At 44.4% G+C, this 26,385-nt stretch overlaps 1 long non-coding RNA gene across 5 annotated transcripts in view; it reads left to right on the plus strand.

Moving 5' to 3' along the window:
* The window catches only part of LOC137863767 (uncharacterized), a 58,838-nt gene that overhangs the window by 23,076 nt on the left and 9,377 nt on the right, over nt 1-26,385 (plus strand). The window contains exon 5 of one of the 5 annotated variants that reach the window (XR_011101127.1): nt 16,313-17,762. The exons of 1 other annotated variant lie outside the window; for it this stretch is intronic. This is a non-coding gene — a long non-coding RNA (uncharacterized lncRNA). Of the gene's footprint in view, nt 1-337; nt 572-12,298; nt 13,628-15,725; nt 15,922-16,312; nt 17,763-26,385 lie in introns of those variants that run through there. 3 more of the 5 variants (XR_011101133.1, XR_011101129.1, XR_011101125.1) reach the window with 3 other exon arrangements.

A 26,385-nucleotide genomic window follows, 5' to 3' on the forward strand; every position in this document is an offset into this window, starting at 1 on the left:
GATTAAAGTCTAGCACAGTTTAATGAGGCAACATAAAATGCAAGTCAAATGCTCAATAGGGAGAATCTTGTCAGACATAAGGAACAATTGGGATCAAGTCAGTCAGAGCTTCTTTGGGATTTTAATGACTTGTTAGATTCAGCTTTACTGTACGGTTTTATATAAAAAAACAATAACAACAACAAAAAAAGCAAGTGATAATGACTGAGGGGAGCATCATTAGTATTGGAGTGAAATGGCTAATGGCTCCAGATTGCTCACAGGTGTCAGAGAAGAAAAGTTTCTCCCTAGGCAGCAAGCTCTGTGATAACCACGAGCATTATTATTTGCACTGCAGGAGTGCCTATCAAGGTTAATGGAGGCTCAGCCCCTTTTTTGCTGGGGAGCCATTAGGATTTGCACAGAGGAAAGGAAATGAGAAGACCGAGCTCAGAGCTGGCATCCCCGCTTTGGTGCACAATCCACTGAATGGAGTTTGGCAAGACTCGGAGAAGAACCATATGCTTGAAAGCAGGACATGGAACATTTGATAAATATTACTATTATAATGTGTTACTATTATAATTCAGTATCCTAAAAGGAAAAGTAAGGTGTGATTTGATGATGATTTGTACATCTCTATCTGAGGAACAAACCTTCTTTTTTGTTGGGCTCTTCTGTTTAGCAAACAAAGTGCAGGAATCCATGAAGGAAGCTGAACACAGACAGAATCACAGAATCACAGAATCACAGAATTTTCTAGGTTGGAAGAGACCTCAAGATCATCGAGTCCAACCTCTGACCTAACACTAACAGTCCCCAAAGACATATCTATCTGTGACAGTAATTAACATTGGCACCACTTACCAGGATCCTTTGGATCCTCAGAGTCTAGCTATGAGCAAATCAAAGCAGGATATATTTTGAAAGAGGTTTGCTTTGATTTAAATAGAATTTAGAGAAGTCCAGTGGCCTCTGTGTTACAGCACTCCAACTCAGATGATTGCTTATCCTGTTTGGCTTTAAAACCTATAACACATTATTATGCCCCAGTTAACAGATGGCAAACTGGGGACCAAAGAAGACGTGCCCAAGGTCATACAAGGTTGGGAGACACAAAGGGAATGAAAAACATCTGGTAACTGCATGTTGTAGTGAATCAATGCTGGAGAGAATCAATGCTGGAGAGTGTCACGGAGAGTGGTCAGCCAGAGAAGCAGAGGTCTTTGAGTGGTCTTCTTTGAGGTGTTCGCTCCTGCAGGAGACAGCTTGGTAGTATGCACAGGTATTTACAGTGTTGTATTCACTGAGAGGTGAACATAAATCAAACCCAGTAGGGCATTGCTGGCTCACTTTTCACTCTTCTGGGGCAATGCTGTGGCTCACCTTGTGTGGGTGTGAAGGTGTGCTGAGCAGGACTAACCCCTGGGCTGCTCAGCATGTGATCCGAGCAGCAACAACTCTTCCTCTTCTCACGTAGCTGAGACAGGTCTAAGCAGTCAGCTGGGAGCAGAGGTGGGACATTCACAGGGAAGCTGGCATGCAGGAAGCACTATTGCAGTGTGGTGGGACTGACTCAGATTTCTTCTTCCTGGAGTTGACAGTGTTTGGTCCCTGACCTGTTCATAGCCATGCCATACTCTGTGCAAAAATCTGGGTCCCAGTGAGTCACCATACAACAAGGCTTCGACCTTTGTGTTTAGAATAGTTTCTCTTTTTGCCAAAAGGGCAAATACTTCCAAGGGAGTTTTCTTCCCTTCGGTGGCCTGGTGTGCGTGTAACATACTTTTCATCTTAAGAGCAAAGTGTTTTTGCAGAGACAATTGAATGAAATTAAGAATGGCACATCATGATCATTTATATCATGTGTATCTCAGAAAGTTCATCAATTCATATTACATTAGGGAATATGTAAACTAAATGTGCACTCATTTGGCATAGTCCTCAGAGCAATTATTCTTCAGTTGATTTAGTACACTTGATAAAAATAAAGGTTAAGGAGGATGTTAATTTGGGATATTTTTTTCCTGCTTTTTATAAAGTGTTAGAATGCAGATTAATTCCAGACTTTATAATACTGCATCCAATTCCCTATCATAAAAATAACTTGCATAAGTCAGAGGAACAGGCCGAATCACCGTGTTCAAATACAGGGAATTTTGACATTGACTTCTACAGGAGCAGGCCCAATGTCAAAACCTAGATGTAACATGAATGCATGCCAGACACGTTACAGCTCTGCTAGGAACATCTTCATTGGAGCATAATAATTTGTGAGAGAGATGCGCTGTGAGCACTCCTGGGGTTGGGGGCCATGGGCAAAATGTTGGTGGCAGAACTAATTCTAGTCTGAGTAGATGAGAAAACCAGTGTCTTGAAATGTTGTTGCTTCCAAATCTCAGCCCATCAGACTACCAAAGACCTACATTTTCTGTCCAATTTTGGAGGTGGGAGAGTGTTGGCAGGACATCCTTAGGAGATAGTGAAAAGAGATAAAGCCACTGCAGCTTTTTTTCCTGAGTTCAAGAGAGAGGAGTGAAAAGCCTGCCAGTGCTGCCCTAAAATTGCTAATGAAAGAGAGTGAGAGAGGCATTTGCTTCAATATGCTCAGCCAAAATGGAATTTTCAGAGGAGTCTGGATAAAGACATCAGACACAAAGAAATCAGTACCTAATAAAAGAACTTACCTGAGTCAATCCTGCTGATTGGCTTCAATAGCAGACATGTGGGTGTTGAAGCAGAATTCACTGCAGAAGTTTAAAAAAAAAACACAGAATGAAGAGGAAAAAGAAAAATGACACGCAAGTAGTAGGGAATGCTAATGACACGACTAGGAAAGGATCCTTCCTCTGCAGGGTTAAGGAAGTGCTTCATAGCAGCCAGGAGGAGTGGTAGCAGTCTTTCTCTGAGGAATAAATCAGGCCTATATCCCAAAGTGAATCTGGGGGCAGACAGAGTGAAGGAAATCTTCCCAGAAGAAAGATGGGATTATAAAAGTGAATAAGGAATTACATGGGAGTTATATACGGGAGATTTCGCTGTAGAAAAATGGAGTTACATTTATAAACCTGTGGCTTATTTCAGAGTACTCTTATCCTTGGCTCTGCAATTGAGGAATTGCACATTTTCTTCCTTTCTTTATTGCCTGCCCCTATCACTGATGCTGCAAGGACAACCCTCATGTCCCCAGTGATGCCTCAAACCCTTTCAACAATGGGAAAGGACTTTCTCTCTGGCTTCACCCCTACACCCCATACCCTGACCCCTTCCACATGCATTTGAGGTTTGTAGAGAGCCCTCACCCTCCCTGGCAAATAAATCCTAGCAGCCGTGGCCCAGCACCCGCAGCATTGGGAACCCACACGCAGGGAGTGAGAGGCGCTTGCGGTCCTTTTCCCGTTCTCAGCATCGCCACCCCCGGGAAATCTGCTCCCCAGGGAATTCTTAGCAACTGCATCTGCTGATGCCAGGAGAGAAGGGGAAGCAAGCTCTGTGTTGTGCCCTCCTGCACTGCCCTCTGTTCTGTGCCCAGGAGGGTCTGGGAGCTCCTTACAGACATGCATGAGTATACAGGAAAGATTTTATTTTGCTCCTTTCAAATTGAGTTTATTTGGATTTGTGTATGTAGGAGACTGCAGGATTCATGAGCTATGCCAAGTTTCAGACTTCCTGGTCCAAATCCTGTTGAACCATGTGCATCCAATTCTCCTTCCTCCCCCGTGCCCATGAGAGGCGGGGAAGTGCTGGAACGCCCTTCGTGTGCATCACTTCAGAAAAAAGCCTTGCTTTGGCTCAGGGAATGGGCAGTATGATTTGCACAGACCTTCCATCCTAAAAACAGCAATCTGAGGTTTTATTTCTATCATTTGCACGTTCTTGGTATTTTTTTGATAGCACTATCCAAGTGTAGGCCTAAGGGTTTTTAATGTGGATTGTTGGTAACTCCAGCCTGCAAAGGGGCTTTTCTTCCTATTATCAGAAAGCACAGGCAGACCGTGGTGCTATGCGTTACTTCCATTAAGCTCATTTTTTGGACCAACTCATAACACTACATATTTGTACATTTTTGTAATAAGAGGAGCATGCTGAGCTCAAGTTCCTGAGATGCCAAATGTGATTTCACAGCCACTATCTGGATAGGATTGCCCTTTAACATCATCCAAGAGGTTCTTATACACTGAAATTGTTCTGTCATACATGGAATTGCCAAAGTAATTTGGAGTGAGTTATTTAATAAAATTTTCCTAGCTGTAATCCAAAAAAAAAAAAAAAGTTGATTTTCCTTATAATTCTGTTATTTCCTGCTAGATAACTTGGATGAATAAGTTGTGGCCTGTCAAATGTATGCAAGTGATTAATTAATTGCACATTTCTTTATGCTGGGTTTTAAGTGTATTGGTCAGTTTAATTGGATCAGTAGGCCACATGGCATGCCTCTGTTCTCCACTAGGATGGATGGTTCTTCTTGAAAGAATCTTCCAAGAATAAAAATTCCTGATCAAGCATTTAAAGCAGGCATCCTGACTGAAATGCCAGGATGCAGGCAACCACAAACTCAATCAATTACGTAAGTGCTATTGGCATCCTGGAAAGTAAAGTGCTGCATTGTGCTAGTCTTTTTCCAAAATAGAATTTCAGCTTGAGAAAATATTCATAGAAGTATTACCTAATATTCACTTTGCCAAGCCTAGTGCTGCCAGTAAGTTCAGTTGTTAAAACACATGTAAAGTACAAGCTCAACCGAAGCAAATTTCTATGAAAATTATGTACAGAGCATGCCTTCATCCACTCCTCCTAGCTCTCACAGTACTGATATTAGAGGGATCAGCAGCATCTCCCTTTGCACCATGTTTATCTCAGTTTTATGTAACCTGAACACAGTGTATATTCTGGCTCTGTCATTAACTTTAAGCTAGGTCAAATTCATACATATTAGATAATAAGCATTTTTAGTCCCCAAATGTATGCGTTAATTAATTTTATTTCATCTAGTGTAATTGTCCTTATAGCTCTGTGCTCATTAAAAGAAGAGGTTGAGAATCCTCCTTTGTGCTAGGCTCAATTTGGGAAGAAATCACAGAAGCTGCCTTACAACTTCTCTGTCAATGCAGATCGGTTGTGACTTGCAAGCAACTCCCCTCCTCCCCACCACTATTACTGACTCAGGAGTCATTTCCAATTCCTCGGTGTAAGCACACATCACTCTAAGGAGACAGAAATTGCATCCAAAGCAGTAGAAATAGCCAGGAAGACCTAGTTTCATATATTTTCCTTTTGAAAGATATGAGTGTGTTGTACAGAATGGAAATACATACACTGAAGCAGGTGCTGAAGGTCTACCTGCTCAGGCTCCTCATTCAATTAATTTGTCCAGCATCTGAACATGGGCAAAAGTATCTTTCCTCCCTGGTGGGCACTGATACTGAGTGTCTCTTCCAGTGTGAATGCCCCTCACAGTAGCTTTCCAGTGTGTAGCTGACAGCACATGTGGGTGATTAGCTATAGTTTATTAGCAGGTCATTGGTGATAAGGTGGACCTTGCTATACTTGGTAAGGATTCTGCAACTTTTTTTTTTTGTTGTTATTTAATGTTTTTAGCAGGACTTGAGTGACCCAGACTCATCTTTCCTTCTGCAGTGTCAATCATTCAAGCCTTGAAACTACTGCAGCTGCATTGCTGCCAGTTACTGTTCATTAAAACACCTATTTGTCATTTATCAAGAATTTATAAATGAATCCTGAATAGGCTGGTCTCTTCATAAATCCTTCAGTGCTGTTAGTGCTGGACATCTTTGAGTCCTCTTGCATGTTTTTGACTGGCTTTTGCTGTGACAGAAGGGCTCTTCGGGGCTTTTTAATGTGGAGCCAACATTTGCGATGTTGTATTTATACAGGAAGTGCGGATCCCTCTCAGTTCTCATTGATCACAGCAAAAGATGAAGACACTCAGCACCTGCTCAGTTTGCAAATATCCCCCGGTGGAAGGCTAAACAGAGCTTCTGCCTCTTGTCCCCCCAGATTTCACTTGCAGTTGACATCCTTCCTGAGTTGACTAGACATGTAATACTGAATAACACATTTTAGCTTTGAGTTCGCTACTTTGAGGTGTCTCTGTAAAATGTATGAGGCACCAGCTGGGGTCTTGGCTTCTTTGGTGAACTTGTGAAGACGTGATCAGTTAGGAAGCATTGGAGGAGGATTCAGTCCCAAGGGGAACATGCCCTGCCAGAAGGTAATCCATAGGGAATATAACAACTCAACCTCTCCTATAAATACACCATTTCTTCTCATCAGAAGAGAGCAATGGGCTCTGTAGCATGTCCTGGTGATCATCAGACATGCGCAGTTTCCTGACCGAAAGGGAAAAGGTAGTCCAAGCCTGAGGGTCTTGCAGATACTTCCCTTCCAGCTAATGGGCTTTCACAGAAAATGCCTCTGATGGCACTGCATGGGGGAGTCTGCCTTTCTCTATCCCCCTTGAGAGTTTTCTTTCTTTTTTTTTTTTTTTTTTTTTTTTTCTTCACCATTTTTGCAATGCTGATCTTCTGAGCTAATGTCTTGAATTCGTTGCCTACTAATGCAGTGTGGTCCTTTGAGACCCCTGGGCGTATTTAATTTCATGCATGTATAAGATACCTTTTCCCTTTTGGCACTATGATACCAGCTGCAGTCACTTTAACCACTGCCAGTCAATCCTAGTTATCAGAATCTGTTCAGGGGACAGGAGGAGGGAGAAGATAATGGATTTGCCTTGAGAGCTCATCTAGAAATGCAACCCTACGCAGCAGACTGCCTATGTAATGTATTACTTTTTAATAATGTAAATATATTAACATCAGAGCAGTCTTCTCAGTCTTCAGTACCTAAACATTACATCTCTATCAGAAGCAAACGTAATTAGATATCATAAATATGAGAAATATCGGGACATTAACATAAAGAGCACCAATAGGTTGCTTTGCTTGTCACATAATTGAAAAGCATTAAGGGTGCACTCTGCTGCGCACCAGCACGGTGAGCAAGGATCAAGCCTAATGTGAAGGTACAGCTCCGGTATGCAGAGCCTCACCCCACATAACTTCACAGGAACACTGTCAGGGTTTTTTTTAGGTCTGAAAGTTAACATTTCTATAAAGTTGATTAGCATTTGCAAATGTTCATCAGTGACTCTCTGTGCCATTCTCTAATCAGCAATGTTTGCTCTCTTGGTTATTTAATGGTATTAGCAGCAGCAAAAGTGGAACCATTTGTTTCAGGCCAAGCAATCATAATCCTGCTCACTCTGGATGCTGGTATTTAAATATGCGTGGGATGTTTTCATCCTACATTCCTGTTCTGTAAGATTTCTGCTATGCAAAGTTTTCCAGTCTCTTGGTCTTCTACTTAGCACCCTCCAGGTAAGCCTGGAAATGCAAAAATGTCAACCATTTTAAATAAGGTACAAAGCCAAAATGACATATGAAGATTTTACACTTCCAGAGCAAAAAAGAATTATTTAGCATGGCTCTACTGGGAGTACAGACTTACTCTGAGAAAAATGGGATGCTCTGAATGACTTTATGGTGATGAAATCTTTGGGGTAGCCCAAGAGAGAAAGTCAGGTTCCTGTTGCTGGGGTAGATTAGATCCACATTAGAAGATATCTAATCTTGGCTGGAAGACAGCTCAGTGGTGCTTTCCCAACTGGTTGTACAGCAGGCCTCTTTCTTAGGCTGGTCACCTCCTTTCTCTGGGCTCACAGGCTCTAGATGAGCACCCGGCCTTATGTTATTGGGGTGCAAAGGGGAGGATGAGTTAAGAACCAGTACAAGTTGCCCCTCTTCTCTCCTCCTGCACTGTGCTGTTTCTCTGCCTGGGACTGCTGCAGCCCTGGAGCCTGGTGGCAGAGGCTCACTGTGTGTTGTGTTGAGGCAGTCAGAGGTGGCAGGGCTCAGGAGCAGTCTGTCACTGGGAATTTTGCATATTTTGTCTTCAAGACTTGCTGTTTCCTGGAACTGGTCTCATTCGAGATTTTGATGCCAAGTCTTCTTTCACCTTCTTCTGCTTCTCTTTCTTTATACCCCTTGTTCTATAATTAGTTGAATTTCTGTCTCTGCTTTGCTTCTTTCTTTGTCCTTTTCCCAGCTCTGCTCTTAGATCTCTCTCTTCTTTACTTTCTCTCTGCCTTCTCATGGCTGGATATTTATTTGCTTATTTTAATTTCTCTGGTGGGAAACCCTTTCCTGCACCACATCTCACAGACATCAGAGGATCCTCACAGCCCTTTGCCATCCTCCCCATGCCACTGCCTGTGCTCTCCCCTTGCTCTCTCCTCCTCCATGAGTTGCACTGTTGCTCTGCTCTCACTGCCATGGTAACTTCAAAAAGACATTGCCATTTGATTTACCGGGCGAAGGAGAAGTCTGCGGGAGTGTGTGTGTGTGTACATATAGATGTGCCAGGGGAGGGAACGGGATATCCCTTTCCTTTTTCTTTTAATTTTTACGTTCAAAGCATTTTATCAGAGCTGCTGAGAAGAGGCTCCAACTCACAGGAACCGTGTCTGGCTGTAGGACAGGAGCTGTGTACCCCATCTCATGGCTCATCTTGGGGTGACCTCGCAGGCAGCTGTGGCACCATGTCCTGCAAGGGATGCTCGTCTGCTCCCTGTGCCTGACTCATGGCTCTGCAGCAACCAGGAGTTAAAATAAGGCAGCAACGTCTTAAAAGTAAAAACCATGGGAAAGAATAGCTCTGCTCCTGAGGGGAAACATATGGGGCATTAGGAACGCTTTCCCCAGCTTGCATATTTATACTTGAAAGTTAACGGGAAAAGAAAACAAACACAACAGCTTCAAACCAAACAAGCCGTAGGGTCTTGCGGGCTGCGGCGGCTGCCAGGGTGAAAACCAGTGGTGTGCTGTGGTGGGGATGGGGCCGGGGAGGCTCAGCCACACGTGTGCCCCCCAGAATGGGACAAGGGGCTGTGGGCTTTTGCTGAGTGTTTGGTCTGGAAGTGGAGCCAGAGAGGCTGGCCCTGCCCAGCAAGTTCCCACATTACCCTGCTAATTCTAGCTGTTGTACTATTTGGGATCATGCAGCACCCTGCAACCAAACCCTCCAGCACAGCCCTCTGGGATGTTGAAGCAGCAGTAGAGGCCTTCCCCAGAGCATTCTTTCTATTTTCCAGAGAACTGATAGCACCGTTGGCACATTTATCCCTTGCCCCACCATAAGCAGCAGGGCCCAGTGTGGTGACAATGCTGGCATGTCCTCATCCCTGCTCTCTCCTTTTTGCTGCTGGGGATGGCACGTCCACCTTAGCATGAGGCATGTTGGAAAGCAGCTTTTCTGCAGTATGGAGCGGGGGAAGAACAAACCTGACGCTCCACAAGGGCCAAGCAAGGGATTCACTGCAAAGATTTCCTCATGTAAATACCCTCCTGTGGCTTTTAATATGACTGAGGAGGAAGGAGGAGTAACCTGGGACAGTAAAACTAAAACTTGGTTTTCTAATCTGTGAAAACCAAGTAGGGAAAATATAGAGGAAAGAGCCAACAGCAGTGACCTCCATGGATCCTGAAGCAGGTCTCTGAAATGATGCAGTGCCCAGCTTGCCCTGTCCCCAGCCACCTCACGTGTGTATGGCTCTGTAGAGCACCTTAAATGACTGTGTGAGGGGCAGGGATGCTGCTAATGAAGCAAGATGTAGCTGCAGCCTGCTCCCTAATGCAGTGCTAACTCACTCACAGCCATTACCTTTATTTTAATAGCATCGTGGTGAAGCTGTATGAATGCAGAATTTTTCCATTACTGAGTTATTCATGAAAGGGTTGGACCAGATGCACGTGTTCCTATTCCTCAGCTTACTGGTGGTGGTTTTCCTGTGTACTCACCAGGAAGATGCAGCCTGAGGCTTGCTGGGAGAAATGTACTCCATCTTCTTCAGTGCTGGAGAGAACCAGAGGTCTGCTTTGAAAGGCGGGGGCAGGTTGACCGTGATACTGGTCACACCAGAATATTTTATGCAGCTTTTGAGCTGTGGAAGCTCCTTGGCCTTGGCTTTGTGTCCTTGAGTGGAGCTGCAGGGCAGCCACGTCCTCAGGCCCCTGGGGAGCTGGGGGTGGTGGTTGTGGTCTCACAGGAGATTTCACAGGAGATGAAAAAGGTAATAAAATGAGAAAAAGGAAAATGTCATTCAGGTTAATTTTGGTTTGATTTTCACCTGAAAGCATTGTAAAAATTATAGGAAACTTCTAAATGAAATGATGTTCTGAGCTGAAAAGACCTGGAGATCTGCTATTAAAGGTTTTGACTTCCATTTTTATTTTTATAAGGAAATAGCAGAAATGTACAGATATGTTTTGATGTTTAAGCTCCATTTATTTTTGTTGGAAAGGTTGTTTGGCTGTTTGGTTTTGTTTTCACCGGCTTTGTATTGGAAAGAAAACATCCTGGATGCAAATGTGTGATCCAGGAGGGAGCCTGTGAGTCTGCCACCAAATGCATCTTTTCAGTACAAAATGTCTCCAATGCCAGAATACTGGGTTAATTTGCCATTCTTCCAGGGCTACATGCAAACTGTTCAGTTGATTAGCAATGTGCAAACACACCCACCACAGCATACACCAGTGCTCATAAACTGATAAATAACAACAAATTAGTGGCTGTTTTTTTTCTCCCCAGATCTATTTTGTCCTCTTCACTGCTGCCCAGTTCCAGTACCTGGTGTAAAACCCATCTGTCTTCCCCAGAACCACGTTTAACTTTCATGACCGCTTGTACTTGCTTTGTTTTCTTGCTGCACTCATCCTTCCCCTCTGCTTTGCAGTCCCTGAGCCCCAGGCAGTGCTCAGTGTGGGGCTCATCGCCAGTGGTGAGGGGCTGGGATAGGTGCGGGTGTGGGGATCAGGTGCCCACCATGGAGAAGGAGGCTGGAACAGGCGGATTTGGGAGCTCCATCAAGGGAGCCGCAGGAGGATCTGCTCCCTCTGGGAAAGGACAGGCTGGATGGCTGGATGCTTTTCATTATGCTTCCCTCATGTGCATGCATATGTATGAAAGGAGCATGCTGGTGCGTGCGTGTATGCATGTGCACGGTAAGAGATAGAGAGGGAGGTTTATGCATTGAGCTGTCAGGAGGACCGGCTCATGCCCACAGTAAGTGGAGGGACAGACTGGTCAGCCTCTTCAGACCAGAAGATGTGGGTCCCTGAGCACTGTGGTGATGGGGCTGCCCCAGCCCTGCTGCAGGAGCCACTGCAAAACCTCAAGTGCAACTCTCTGCTCCCCCTCTTTTTGCCCACCCCCTTCACCCACGGCTGTGAGGTGGTCACAGGGTTTTTCTCTCTGGCCGTTCAGATGAGCTTCTTGTTGCTGGAGCAACGTGGAGCAGCCTGAGCAGCCCCTGAGTACCTGGTTCCTAAAAGAGTGCTCTGTCATTAAAGCCCTCCTATATTTATGAGGCAGCCTTGCAGGCAGAGGTGGGTGCAGCGCTCCCCTGCCCGCTCCCCTTCTGCCTGCCACTCACACACTCTCTGTACCTCAAACATGCAGAACCCAAATTCTCCTCGGGAAAACAAAACCTCACGTCTCTTCTCACATAGCTGAAAAAAAAAAAAAAAAAAGAATAAGAAGAAAAGAAAAAAGGGTGTTTTAGATTGAGCTCATCTTTTTCAAAACTTCCTTTTTCTTTGTCCTTGAAGAAAATCTGGTTTCTTCTTTCTGGTCCCTTCGAATGAAATTCCTAGCAGGGACACCTTGTCGGCTTTTTTTCTTGGTCTCGAATACAATGTTTCAAATGAAACGCCTTTTTTAGTCTCATCTACTTCATCTACAAGAAGATGGGTGAAAAATCTATTTTCTTTCTTCTTTTAAAAGATTTTTTTTTTTCCTGCAAGTGGCCTTATGGCTCCTTTTAAGAAATTATATAACAAATTGTGGAAATCTGGAAGGGAGCTGGTAGTTTGATTTCTTTAAGACTCTCCCTTCTGCCACTAAGACAAAGAAAGGCAGAGTAACATTCAGTAGGTAAAAAAAAATAAAAATAAAAAAATCAAAGTTACTGTTTGGCTTTTGAACAAGGTGCAAATTAGTATTTGTTAAAATTTGAGACAGCAATTGTCTAAGAAAAATATTTTCAAAGAAGAGAAGGGTTTTTTCTTCTTAAATAAAAAAGCCCCCAAACCTTCCTTTCTTTTAACTTCAAAAGGTAGCCAGATTGCAGAGGAAGAGAGGAAAAGCTTAAATCTTCTCTGAAGGGGAGCAAGTAACTTAGTCAAAGTGATCTTATTTGTGAGGGAATCATTTTCTACTCACTTTTTTTTTTTTTTTTTGTCAGATTTTGATCAAGTGATTTGTACACTTTTAACTAAGCTGATCACACCTCTGCCCTTCCTATGGAGATGTCCAGTGGCCATTTATCTGAGAATATCTGGATTATGCTGAGACCTGACCATTTCAGGACACTTCATCAGCAAGCACCAGCCTGAGGCTAGGGCAGCAGTACTGCCAGAAGTCATCACACAGGAGGAAATTGAGGTGTGTGGCAGCAGGACAGCATAGGTAGGGTCACCAGGAGGAGGTGTCTGAAGGCAGGCACACATCCTCCTTTGCTCAATCCTTCGGGCCAACCCCCAGCACCCTTTCATGGAGCCATGCAAAGCAGATGGAGTTTTCTCTCTGCTGCCCTGTATTTTGGGAAACTGTTTTCAGCAGAACAACAGTGCATGAAAATGCTTCCAGTGCTACAATGGCATTTTGCGCCTGCTTCTGCAACGATGCAAGGAGCAGCAACACAATAGTGTATAAAGTTAGGCATGTATCCAAGTCTTGGTTGGAAGATAAGTGGTGCCTGTCCAGCCTGGGGTCTCTAGCAGCTACCACACTTGCAAATAAATAGTAATGATCAAGAGGGATTTTCAGGTGCGACCCATAGGTGTTTCATGTTTATGCAAGTGATAATCTCTGGAAAAATGAAGCCTGCTAAAGGATATTCTTGTGATTTATGCATGAAACCTAGCTTCAGCCTTGTCCAGACTAATATTAACCCTTGTATGAGTTTATATATGCAGCATCTGCTGAGTCTTTGGCTGGGCTTGTAGATTTGACATTGAACTCCTCATTTCAATCTAAACTTTAATAACGTAAGGGTTGCCACAGCGGAACAGAGCGACGATTCATCCCGGGGTTGGGTCTGCCAGTGGCCCATGCCAGATGCTTCAGAGGAGATTGCAGAGCATCATCATACAGCTAATTGTTGGGAACACGTCCTCCCGCTGCCAGCTGGTGTTCATCAGCTATGTGTCCTGCAGCACCGGGGTCTGATGAAAATAGCCATGTTTAGCGCTTGCCTTCAATCAGAAGAGCACAAACACTGGTGAATGAAACCCTTCATATGGCAGGCATTGTGTTGGTGCTATCTGTTGATTGTCTGGTACCAAAGGACCAAGAGCTGGCCTCCTGGACGGAGGTTCAGCAGTTACAATCACTAGATGATAGAAACAGCGTAGGACCCAACATACGAAGGTTTTTGTTTGCTGATGGTTTACAAACCCTGTAGCCAGAGCTGAGCTTTGGCTGGCCCTGCCAGTCTTTGGAAGATGAGCACTTCCCCCTCTATTGGAGAGTAGCAGAAGCTATTCTTGTAGCTGTCTAGCCCTTTGAAAGTTCGTAAGCTTTTTTTTTTTTTTTTTTTTTCTCTCCTCAATAACCTACAGCAAAGTCCTACAGGCTAATTATATGTTTCATTTTAAATCCTTTAATTTTTTTGTAGTTCAAATAGATAACTGTGTTTTTCTCCCACATCTTTGATTCAGATGGATGATTTGCTTCATTAATTGATATGTGGAGGAGGGGGCCTGGAAATGAGCTATATTTATGCTTCAAAATAATCTTTTCTCCACTTTTTTTTTTTTTCCGTCTGTGAATCCTCATATTTATTTCAAAATTATCCTGAAGTGAATGTCATCAACCTTTGTCCAGAAGACTTTTGCTGGATTAATTAGCCTATAATGAGTCTACTTCTGGTTCTCTTTGATTTCCAACTTGCAGGTTACCTGATGTCAGGCTATATCCAGAAATCACCCTCCTAGTTTCCATCCTGGGCTGTCAGTGCAAGGAGGAGGGCAGGGTGCTGGGGCTGCTTGCAAAAACTGGGATTTTGGTTGTTGAGGTGCAAACACACATGGGAGGTGCCTCTTTTCTGGAAGTGCTATAGGCAACCAGTGAGCCCCAAAATGAGCCACGGCCCTATCTTTGGGGGTTGGCACTAGCATTGCCACACTGCTCTGAATTCACCTCCCAGCGGGGAAGCTTTGTGGAGTTGTGTCACTTGGCTTCAGCTCTTCTTCTTCCTGGCCAGACGGAGAACCTTGCGTGGGTCCAGGCCCTGCAAACTGGGCACCAAAGCAAATTGTCCCAGCTTGCTGCCATGCCACCAGCCAACCAGTCAGCTCTGAGCTCCTGGGGAGTTTTCCAGCACTGCCGGCTGCTTTCTCCTTGTCTTGTCTTTTTTTTTTTTTTTTTGGCTTTGAACATACTTTGGTGAAAAATGGGTGTGAATCATTTTCCATTGCAAAAAATGCTTTTTTTAGGAATGCTACATCTTTTGAAGTGAAATGCCAGGAATCTCACAAGCTGAAGCTGAAATGTGCTGGTTGCAACATTAGGTGCTAACAGTTGGCAAAGCTCGAGTCCCAGTGGCTAAAATACCAGAGAAAATAGCAGGCACTTCCTTGGCTTATAAATTCTGTCTGTCTCACTTGTGCGACATGCAGTGAGGGCAGGGCTCAGCTTGGGCTGACTGGCTGGCTGGCTGAGTGACACATTTCACAGGCAGCTTTTTATGGCACTCATCATGGTGATGGTCTGATTGCCTCCCAAGTGCTAATGAATATCTCTTGCAGCGGGTCTACGAGGTAGGAAAATACTATTCTCTCTGATTTCCAGATGAGACTGATCCATGTGGATTCATTTGCCTGAGACTGGCTGTTCCTCATGAGGGCAGTGATGCTGTCCCATGCCCTTGCTGTGCGTGCTCCCTGTTTCAATTGGAATAAAATCTTTCCTCCAATAGCTTGGATCAACCTTCACATCACTGTAAGGCTGTAACCACTGGTGGTGTATCCTGGCTGTCTGCTGAAGTTTCAGGCTCTGCTGCCTCTTTTGGGGCAACATCTGGGACATGCCCGAGCCCCAGCCCAGGTCACAAGGCCTGATGACCCTGCACCAGGGGATGTTTGTTTGCTCCCTCTTTCTCCATTGCACAAATGTAGCCACAGGCTGATGATAGACACACCATTTATAGGCAGATAAATGCTTGCTGCAGAAAGATGCTTGTTGTAGGTCAGTGCCAGGAGGAGGATGGCTCTGGTGGCAGCTCCTGAGAAAACACGATGAAGCCTCTGCCCTGGTCTACTCTGACCTGAGCAGAGCAGCCAGCTCAGCTTGCCCTCTGGTTGGAGAGGTGGCACATATGGATTTTGATAACTTTCTTCTGGTTAAAGGTCACTTCACACTTTAAATATTCATGCTCTAAGGACATTAAATAAATAATGCTGAACTTGTTAAGCTGAGTAGGTTGCAACTTTTGCATTTTGTGCCTCGTTTCCAGTCGAGATCTGACACCAGGCTGCTGAACGCAAGCTGTGCCCTGGTTAGGGAAGATTTGGTTTTTCAAACCCTCTTAGCTGCTAGCTGGGTGTGCAGAGCAGGACTGAAGCAGGTTGCTTACAGGTCTCTAAAACAGGTGTCTGTGATCGCTGCAGGCTGCTTTCTTCTCGGGGAGGGGAAGAGAAGTGCTGTAAGCAGACACCTTTGCCCGTTGGTCTGGATGGAGTGCAGCAGTTCTGCCCAAGCTCACGGACTCCTGACAGGGCTGCCCAGCTCCCCGTCTCTGCTTTCATTGTGCGTATTCCAATGCATTGCCTGTGGAATCTACATTAAATGACAATTGTGAAGAAATCCCCACGGTGTGAGATTGAAAATAAATGGCCAGCACCTCTTATTTTATTTTTACTTTGGTTGGTTGTTACCAGAATATCCCACGGTGCCTAGGGACTTGTGGTTCAATTCAGATGCTCGTATTTGCAAAAGATGGTTAATGAATATGAGGTTTCAAGGTAGGAGCCTCTCAGTGACATGAGATTTATGTAGAGACAGTTATTATAGTCGTTCCCCCCCCCTCCCCGTCTGCTTCAGAAGGCATATGAATCATCACATGAAGGCCTCTATATTTGTAAATCAGCTGAAACATAACACTGATGTTAGGAAGTTGTACTGAGTTAACTGAGCGACTTCTCAATCTCAGAGCTTTACATAACCCCTTCCTAACGCACTGTTATTTCCTTTATAGATAGACTCATAAATTACTCCTGGTACACAAAATGCGTGGGAGGCTGCCTGTTTGCTCAGCATGGGACCAAGACCTGCACATTCAAATATCGGCAGACAGCTGGAACACAATCTGTGAAAAGGCACTCAGAGCCTCCAGGTCTATTAAATACAAACTCAGAACATCTATCGAGAATTTTATATCTTGCATTACATGGGTAATGCCAAAAAGAATAGGTGCAATACCCCTGGGACTGTGTCAGTAAATGTAGCATCAGAGTATCCAAAAAATCTTTCTTTTGTGACTGGGTGGATCCGTGTGCATACAGGAGAAGTGGATGAATATGTATGGTTGTACATGAACATATATTTGTGGGTGTGTGAATGCATACATTTATATATATATATTTATATATATATTTGAGAAAGGATGATCGGCCTGCCATAGCTACATTCCATTTGGTATCCCGTGTTGTGCCGAGCTCTAACCACTTAGAGTCAGGAAACGCTTTGCTTTGGGTTCTACAGTTGTTGCCACCGCCCAGTAAAATTACAATGTATGCAGAGTTGCCCTTCTCTGAAATTATTTCCTTCCTGATATTGGGAGACCTTCATAATGGACAAAGCTGCCATATTTGCTTCCAGAAACATGTCTGGTGTACATCCACAGTTTTTAGCAGACACGTGAGGCTGGAAGATACAGTTGTTAGACTAACGGGAGCAAAGGGAGCCAGGGCCAAGGTTACAAAGCACCACTAAAGAGCCTCTGGTTAAACTTCTGCATCATTAGTCCTGTGTATGTGTGGCAATTTTTGACTTTTTTGTTTTACTGTCTGAATTCTTCAAAAATCACTGTCTGATTCTGAAATGTAGTCCATGGACCAGTGCTTAACCCAAACCCTCCCATGGAGTGTGATGGCATTTACATAGCTTTCACCTAATGTAGATGCACAGACTTTACCAATATATTTTAATTTCCTGGTACCCAGAGCTAGTAATCAAAATTTTGAAACATATTTTACTGTCTTTAATCTAAAGACCACCTCTTGATTAAGCTGTTTTTGAATAGGAGCCAGATATGTTTCCAACTGTGAATAAGGACCAGGTATTCAGGCTAGTCATAAGTTGGATTTGATTAGCAGCGTAATCCATTGGGCATGGAAGTGTTTCACGAACATTTCAAAGCATGTCTGGATGCTCATGGGTTGCAGTTGTCTACCGTGCAGGCACTGTTGGATATAGCTTGTTTTGGAGAGAAAGCATCTGATTATGAAAGAAATAACACAATCAGGTTTTACATTGTAGTGTCGTCCAGAAAGTTATATTAAGAGCTGCCTGCAGTGACGTGACCTGGGCTGCACACTGAAAATGTACTTTACTTTGGGTGCTTGGGGAAGGAGAGTCCAGGAGGATGGCTGGGGCTGCACTGTGGCCATTCCTGGCCATCTGTCTTTATCTGAGTAAGTAATTCTCTTGCTGTGGGGTACGCGTCCCCTGGCTTTTCTGGGGAAGGGGTGAGTGGTTGAAATGCATCAGCCTCACTTCTGTATTCAAGGTAGCGTCTAGGTGATGCAGGCAGAGGATGCAAACCTTCCTGCGTCATTTTCTTGAGATCCCAAAGGGCAGTGCCACAATTTGCTGTGCCAGTGTGAAACCAGGTCTGAGCTCACTCTTCTATAACAAGCAGATAGGGCAGGAACAAGCAATCACACTGTACAGCAGGTGTGATGGAGAGACATGTGTTTGTGACATGGTCTTGAGGGACTGGAAATATAAAGAGACCAGAAGCAAATCAAATCCTCTATGTTTCTCCCAAGAAATCAGTTGTTTCTGGAATATTTTTGTCTCTTTCAGGAATAAGGTGTGGTCAGGAGAGAAGAGAGATGTAAAAACAAATAATACTCTCTGCGTGGCTCTACTGCAAAGCAAAAAGCCTCTGGTGGGTTTGACTAGTGCTGGGAAGAAAGCCCGTTCTCTTGCCAGGGTAGTTTCTTGTTCACATCTAACATTATTTAAGTTGCACCATGGTTTTTTACCTTGGTGTATCCTTCAGTCATGTGAGAATAGAAGCTCTTGCCTACAAGGCCTACTTGATGCATGGAAAATGCTTTGGGATTTTTGAAGGAGAGAAGGATAAAAGCCTAAACTAGCTATTTTTCACTGTAGTACTGTTAAAGAATTTTAATTGAATTTGGTTTAAGAGGCAGGGTATAGGTATGTTACTGTGTAAAAACATCCATTAGTAAGAATACAACAAACAGGCATATACATGGCAAGTTTGTTAGCAACTCCTGCTATAAAATTTTGGTGAAGTTTTCAGGGGCATATGTTGTCATGGGACTTATAATTCTCATCTTGATTCTACTGTTAGCTTTCTATTTTTATATCCCTGGGGAAAAGTAGCAAAAAACAAAAACAAACAACAACAACAACAAAAAGATTAATGTAGCTGTTTTATAACAATCTATACAGGGTGGGAAAAGAAGCCCTCTTAGGCTTTGCCATTCAGTTCTGCAATAATAAATGAACTATCACAGTTCAAGATGCAGTTGTTGTTCTTTCACATCACCTGACTAATGCATCCTGACACCTCAATTATATTAAACATGAAGCCCCCCTCCAGCCCCACTTTGCACTGTGTCACAGGGAGCAAGCCTGTGCCTGCACCACGGGAACGCTGGTGAGCAGCCTGGGCTGGGTGTGGCCACTTGGTAGCAGGGCAGGGGGCGAGAACAGGGCGTCTGGCCCCACGCTGGTGTCAGATATCCCCGCTGAGGCCTCTGCAGGGGCAATGCTTCTATTTGTGTGCCTGTGTACTTGCTGCCCTTAGCAAATTTAAAAAATAATAAGAGTGAAATCTCAGAGCTACCAGACCAAAACGCAGTGGTGTGCAGCCAGACGCTGGTGTGCCTTATGTACTATTGCCACAGATGCTTCATAACAGAGTAGAAGAATATGATCAGCAGCTATTGTGAGTGTAATGAAAAGAGCCTTTCAAAACAAGTGTGGAAGCACACTCAGAAAAATCCTGCTATTTATTTATATTGATATCTCTAATAAAATTGCTTCCCACAAATGTTTTGCAACTGACACTGCTTTGCCCAGTATCTGCAATAATCATATCCTGGTAAGGCAATCTAGCAAGGTGTTGTTTTTTTTTTTTCCAAGAGAAAACAATTACTTGTTCTTTTTTTTTTTTTTCCACAAAGCCGGGCTACACATCCCCACCGCTGCCCTCTGCCTTGGCATGGGCGCGCTGCTGAGCTGCCTGTGAGCCCTGTGGGACCGTGAGGCTGGCCCCTTGGTGAAGCCATTCTGAGCCACATGGCTGCCCCTGCCTGTGTCCCTGGGCAGAGCTGCTGGGCTTGGACACTTCCATACTGGAGCAAAATTCCTCAGCCCTTCTTCATGAAAACACAATTACTGTCATTAAATCCATACTGTGATACACAATGTCTCTGCGATACTCCCCGATGAGCCCATGCACCGAACCTAACGACTCCTACTGTAGCTAAATACCATGCTGGGCTGTTAAGACAGTGCCACACGTCTGGCTCCTACTGGTGATGAGTGGTCTACAAAGCAGCCTGATTACTTTCTAAAGGCCTGATATCATGGTAACACCATGAGGGGGCATGAAAAAGATGTCTCCATCCCTCCCTGCCTTTCCCTGCAAGGCTCATCTTGCAGACTGCAGCTGCTGCAGCAGAAAAGGCAGCCAGGGCTGGTGGCACTGCTCCTCCCAGGCTGGGGATGCTGCCACATAAATAGGCAGGTTGAGGACAGACAAATTCAGCTCCCAAAGCACAGTTTTTTGCTGGAGTTTACTTTCCCCAGTTGTGAGAAAAGAGGCCAAGGACCAGTGGCAGCAGAGCTATATGTGGCTGCTGCTCACACCCCTCACTTCTGCCTGCACCGTGGAGATGTGATGGTAGAGCAGGGCAAAGGCTGCCACCCCAGAGTTGTCCCTAGCCTTGGCTCAGAAGCCAGTGAACAGCATGGTACCACTGGCAGCCCTGGGTGTGAGTTGTTTCCCACCCTGTGCAACCACTGCCTCCTCCAGTGTTGCTGGGCCCCTTAGGAATATTAACGGAGCCCATAATATTTAATGGGTTTGCTAGTGATAATGTCATTTTAAGTGATAAATTGCTCCCTCACGTCACTGAATTCTGTTTCTAAATTTTTATGTATTTTTGATAGGCCAATTTATCCCTGCTGCAGTTCCAGCCCGTGCAGTCAATGGCATTCCACTGGGGGTGAATTTTGTCTGCTATTTACAGTGTGTGCTTTTAAGCAGTGATTGGTGTGACAGTGTGATCTGTACAGCTGTCTCCCTGTATTTATTCTTTTGCCTATAAGGTTGATTTATACTAGCTCAAAAAAAAAAAAAAAAGAAAAAAAAAAGAAAAAAAAAAAGAAAAAGCTCACAGCCTTTCATGTGAATGACTTTAAATAACTGATTAATGATTATTATTAGGATGACTATAATGGAACAAGGTTTACAGAGTTTATGGACTTGGATGAGCAATTGCACATAAAGCTGTTGTGTGCTCCTCTCCAACTCTAAACCTTTTCTGAGGTTTTCTTTATAATTGGCTGGTGCCCTCTGGGCTCAATCTGACTTGACATGCCTGACACAAGGTTAGCGGTGGAGCCGCCTGCATGAGGGATGTCTGATGTTGGTGGGGGATGTCTGATGTCTGTGTGCTCTAGGACGGCTCCATGCAGGTACCTGCAGGCAGCAAGGGGTGTTCTGCATTGGCCCTTGCCTTTCAGGAAGGTGAAATCCCCATGCAGATGACAGTAGTGACTTGCAGGCAGGGAGCATACAGGTATGGTACTTGCACAGCACTCCTGGGCATTGTTTGCATGAATTTTGTGAGCTTAAAATGGTGGTACTTGATCTCCAAGGAAGCATCTTTCCAGGCTTGTGTGACATGAAGAGCCCCTAAAGCTCCATTTATAGAGCTGACTCTCTGTTTCTGTCTCAGTTGCTGCAACACCTTTAGGTGCAGATGCTTGCCTCACTATTGGTTAATTTGATGCTGCCAGAGGTCTCCTGAAAAATTTTGGAGAGGTGCAGCACTGGGTGAACTCATCTGCTTGGCTTTGTATTTCTTCGCTTCCACTGGACTGACAAATTGACTGACTAAGGGCTTCCCAGTGGTCAGAAACACCCACATGCAGCCAAGCTCTGCTGTGGTGAGTCCACATCTCCTGGGGATGGGTATGGCACACGGACAGGCTCCTCAGGGCTGCCCTTGATGCAGAGAGCAACACAAGCATCCCCTGCCCACTGCCCTGTGGTGTCAGTAAGTATCACCCTGATGGCAAAGCCCTCCTGCCAGAGCAGCTATGGTCCACATAGCATTCTTCAGGACTGAGGCTCGTGGGATGACTCTAGCAGTATTATCCTGTCTGAGCTACCACGTGGGGTATGAAATATGGGGAAGGATGGGTACTTCATGAATATCTCCATGCCCTGGAAGAAGAAGGAATTTGCATAGCAAGAAGGGCCATGAGTGTTTTCCTATAGGTTTAACTCCTGGATGCTCTTGTTTTGATGAGTGTGGAAGGGTCAGTAGAAGCAGACTGACAGGAGAGGTGCTTGGTTTTCCCTAGTGCCACAAAGTGCAGCTACCCAGCTAGGCACACCTTTGCAGTTCAGTTGTAAGATTTGTCACTGTCAAAGTCCTAGGAAGGGAAACATAGCTTTTTTTATAAGCTGGCACTGTTTCAAAAGTACTACAGGATAAGGAAAGTCTAGGAATACAAACTGTTATCATTATTGTTATTGTTATGGTTATTATTATTAATCACAGTTCAAGTAAACCTGCTTGAAAATTTCTCTTGTTATTTGCTCTACTTTCCACTGGTTTATGTTCCCTGAGCAGAGTTTGATTAAAAACTGTTGCATGTCATTTTGTTCACAAGGGTTGATGTGCTGTGCTGCTGTCACCTCTTTGCAGCCCAAATAATACGAAGACACATAATGGAAGTGGTTGAATACTTGCTACTGGTTTTGATCTTCTTCAAAATATCATTTTCACTTTATATGTCTAGAGAATAGCTGGCCTCCTGCCGTTCCCATTCACATCTTATCCTTGAACAATGAGGAGAAAATCTGCCTGCAGTAAATGTTCAGTTTATGTTGGGGAATTTTTCCAATACAGAAAAGAGAAAGGGAAATAAAGCAGCTTTATGAAATAATGGTGCCATTCTCAGATAAACATGGATATTTTTCCTGTTAACTTCATGAACAATGAGGAGTAAGGAGGTCAAATGTATCTGGACTCATGCCAGAACTGATTGTCTGTTCTTTCGTTTGAGGCTTTTAGGCTTTCTATATATGTATTTTTTTAAAGACTTCTGGACAAGACTTCTAACTCATACAGATTTTACCTTCTTATATGTAAAAAGGGCAGGTTTGTTACAGGTATAATGACATGGCCCTGGTATTTCAGTAAGCGTGGGCTCCACAGGGCTGATGAGTGCAGCCTGCCTGCACCGGGGGAGAAGGGAGCGTGTGTTGCCTGGTGGGGTGAGGCTGTGTCTGCAGGGAGCGGTTGGTGTGAAGCCAGGCCAGGCAGGACATCGCTGCTAGGAGGTTCTTAAAATTGGCCATCAGTTTTGGTGGAGCCCAGGGAAGCTTTCTGTTGAGCTGTTTGACTGTTTGTAGCCCTGGGACCCTTCTCTGCTCCCCTGCCTGCCCTGACAACAAATCAAGTTGCTCGGGAGTACCATGGCCGTGTGAAACAAGCACATTTGCCAGCTTGACTCTGCATCCAAACATCAGTACAACTACTTTTTATTATTAATTTCAAGCTCCAGCTGCTGCCTTGAAGCATTTTGTTTTGTCACTGTGCAAGTTGCTGCTCAGAACAAACAAAAGGGAAAAGAATAATGAAAGCAAACCCCCTAAAACTCATTAGTAACGTAAAGTCTAGCAAGTATGGCTAACAGTGTCTAATAATCCATCAAAGTGGCTCATCTGTCAGCTATAACGACATCATCCCTAGAAGTTTACTAACACTTTATAAGGTCTAAGCAGAGTTTAGTGTTCATGGCAGCAGCACTGTGATGGCCGGGTGCAGGAGCCAATGCACAGCCAACAAACAACACTGCCCACAGCACACAGGAACCATGCAAATGCCTGTAAGCCCAAAGGACAGGGTCTCCTTCAGGCCTGGCTGCAGAAGATACCGAGGCAGTTGGTGCCTGGTTACAGTGCTTTGCTCCAGGGAAATCACAAAGCCCATCAGAGCTCACTGAGGAGGTGTGGGTCCCACCAAGCCCAGGAGCTGCCAAGGTTGATCTGTCTGGCTTAAAGTCACTCTAAGGGTTCCACAAGACTATCTGTCACCAGCAGATGCTCTCTCTGTGCCTTTTGCAATGTCTCAGTCACCTTCTTTGCTCTCCCTTCCAGTGCCTTTTCCTGTGCCCTCAACTAATCCATCATCTGCTCTGGGCACGGAGAGCACTCCATGGAGCATTTGCCACTTTATGCTGCCGACCTTCCGGCGCTGCTCCCGCTGCAGCTCCCAGCCTGCTCTGATCCGCTCTCCCTTTGGAGTCTGCTGACATGTTCTGGTTTTCAAACAGCTTCATATAAAACTGGAAGGTCTCAAATCCAGATCAAGGCTGACATCCGCTGTTGCTCCCTCATGCAACCAGCCTGCTGCCTCCCATAGGGCTAAAGCCGTTGTTTTTGCTCCACTGTTTGTGGGGCTAATGCATTTACTGTTGCTATTCCCACTGGTGAGGGTATGGGTGATGGTCACACAATCACTGCGAAAGGCTTAGAAATGCATTTAAGTGGCTTGTGTTTCTCTATGAAATCTGAATTAAAATCCCCACCCTCAGCAAAAATGAAAAAGAGAAACACCAACAACTTAAAAAATACATATTGCTTATAGGGAGTCTGAGGTTTTGCTGTCTTTTTCTCCAGACAGGAATGTTGTAGCATTGCCTACAGAGCCTTTCTTCTCTGCATTAGGCGAGCGAGGAGATTTCATTTCATACATCATTTACAATGGAGTGCGTCAGGAGCAGAGTTGGTGCATATTAACACAGGGATGTGGGGAGAGAGTTGGGTTCTTTGAAAGTTTCAAAGCATTTCCACTGAGGAGGGGAGCCAGTGCTGCTGATTCCCTTTCACTCCCTTGCAGAAGCTGCATGTACCAAAAGCCCATGAAATGGAAAGAGAAGAACAAAGGCAATGAAATGCCTGTAATGTTCCAGCATTAGTGAGAGCTGGAGTAACACAGAGATGGTGTGGAAAGCGACCCCCTAAGTCTCCAGCAACTCTTCTGTCTCTCCTCCTCGCTCTCCTAGCTGCCTCCTGCCTTCCTTTATATTCACACTGGAGTGAACACAGGGAGGAACCACGCTTGGAAAGAGTGGTCATGGGTTGAGAGAACATGAGGAAGACATCCTGCTCCTTTCTCCTTCCATCCTGCTCCTTCCTCCTTCTGGCCAGCCACTACTCATCATCACCCTTTCTTCATTGGCCCATATTTGAATTCAACCCAGGTCTTTGGAGCACTACAAAATAGCCACCCTGCATATTGATCAAAAAGTAAGTCTGTGAGATAATGCTTTGGTTTAAGAATCAATTTTTTTTTTTTTTTTTTTTTAATATGTTTGGTTTGCTTTTGATTTCCTCCTGGAATTTGAAGCCTTAAGATATACTTGAGAAAACTGGAAATTATAGCTCACTATGAGCTCTAAAACTAAAGCTAGGGAAGATGGTGTTGTCTTATCACAGGACCCCAGGGACTGGATCTTTCTGGAAAACATAAGGTACCACAAAACTTACCATAAAAGCTGTGGGACAGGCAATGAAATGACTGTGTCTTCCTTCCTTTGTTGATGTGCAGTTTCTCTCTTTAGCAGAGGCTGAGCGGACTGTCCTGCTAGGGAGAGGAGAGAAGTCCCCAAAGCACTGTGACACTGTGCCAGCATCTTTCCATCTTCCTTGTGTTTGGAGAGAGACACTGGGCAGGGGTGCGTGGGATCTACAGTCTTCATACATTAAAATGTTCTCTAAATGCTGTACATTTCTCTTTCTATAGAAAACCACCTAAAATATCTTGGATTTTGGACAGAAGTGTCTGGCAGGGAGTTCTGGGAACAATGCCAGTATTAAGGGCATCTTCCAGTACTGTTGCACCAGGAATGCAATGATTATCTTGTCTGCCTGATGCTGCTTTTCCATGTGTGTGATTGTAGGTCAAGGGATTGGGAAGAGATTTAAGCAGGAGTTCCCCTGGCTCCCGAAATTAACACAAAGTCTTTCTTGGATATTATCAACATGAAGACTTTCTTGACTGCTGTAAAACTCACATCCAGTTCTGGTGGGTCACCTCAGTGCTATCAGATCTGAGGGTGAGCAGAAACAGCAGAAAAAATGCCCATCACATCTGGGAAAGTCTACTTCCAAGCACTCTCAGGTTTGTTCAGTAATTGATGTTGATCAGAGATGTTTCCCTGGATTTACAAAGTTTATTTTCAATTAAACTATTGACTACTAGTAGTTGCTCAGAGTCTGCTCCAGAACTGTTGATGGATTTAATTCACTCAGGAGAGATTCAGCTTGCTCTGGGTGACTTCTACAAGGTTACGGGAGCAACACACATGGTGGGTTTCTGTCGGCTGCTAGTTGTGTCCTGTTAGAGTTAGGAAATGGAAACTTTTCCCATCCCTCCCCCATGAGTGTGCTAAAAACTCCACAATCTATTTTCTCTCACTCTTCACCTCTTCTCCTTTATATTGGCTGCTTTGCACCAAAAGCCCCATAGTTACGTGCACTTTGACACTTGCATTTCAAAATGCCTGATTGTGGAGTTCTGCCAATACCAGCAATTGATCTAGTGCCACAGACTGGCTTAATTATTCAAGGTCAGTCTCTCTCTGTCTCTTCTTGTCCGGGGAGTAGCAGCTATGGGGAATAAAACTTGAACAGTCTTTAAATTTTAATCATAAACTTCAGTAAGTCACAGATTTGTTTTGCTGTATGTGTTATATTTCTGTTGTACTTCCTGCAACTTTTCCAGCAACAGTGCTCAAAGCACATCTATATCACTTGGTACAACA

This window comes from Anas acuta, chromosome 13, assembly GCF_963932015.1.
Source record: "Anas acuta chromosome 13, bAnaAcu1.1, whole genome shotgun sequence".
Classification (NCBI taxonomy): domain Eukaryota; kingdom Metazoa; phylum Chordata; class Aves; order Anseriformes; family Anatidae; genus Anas; species Anas acuta.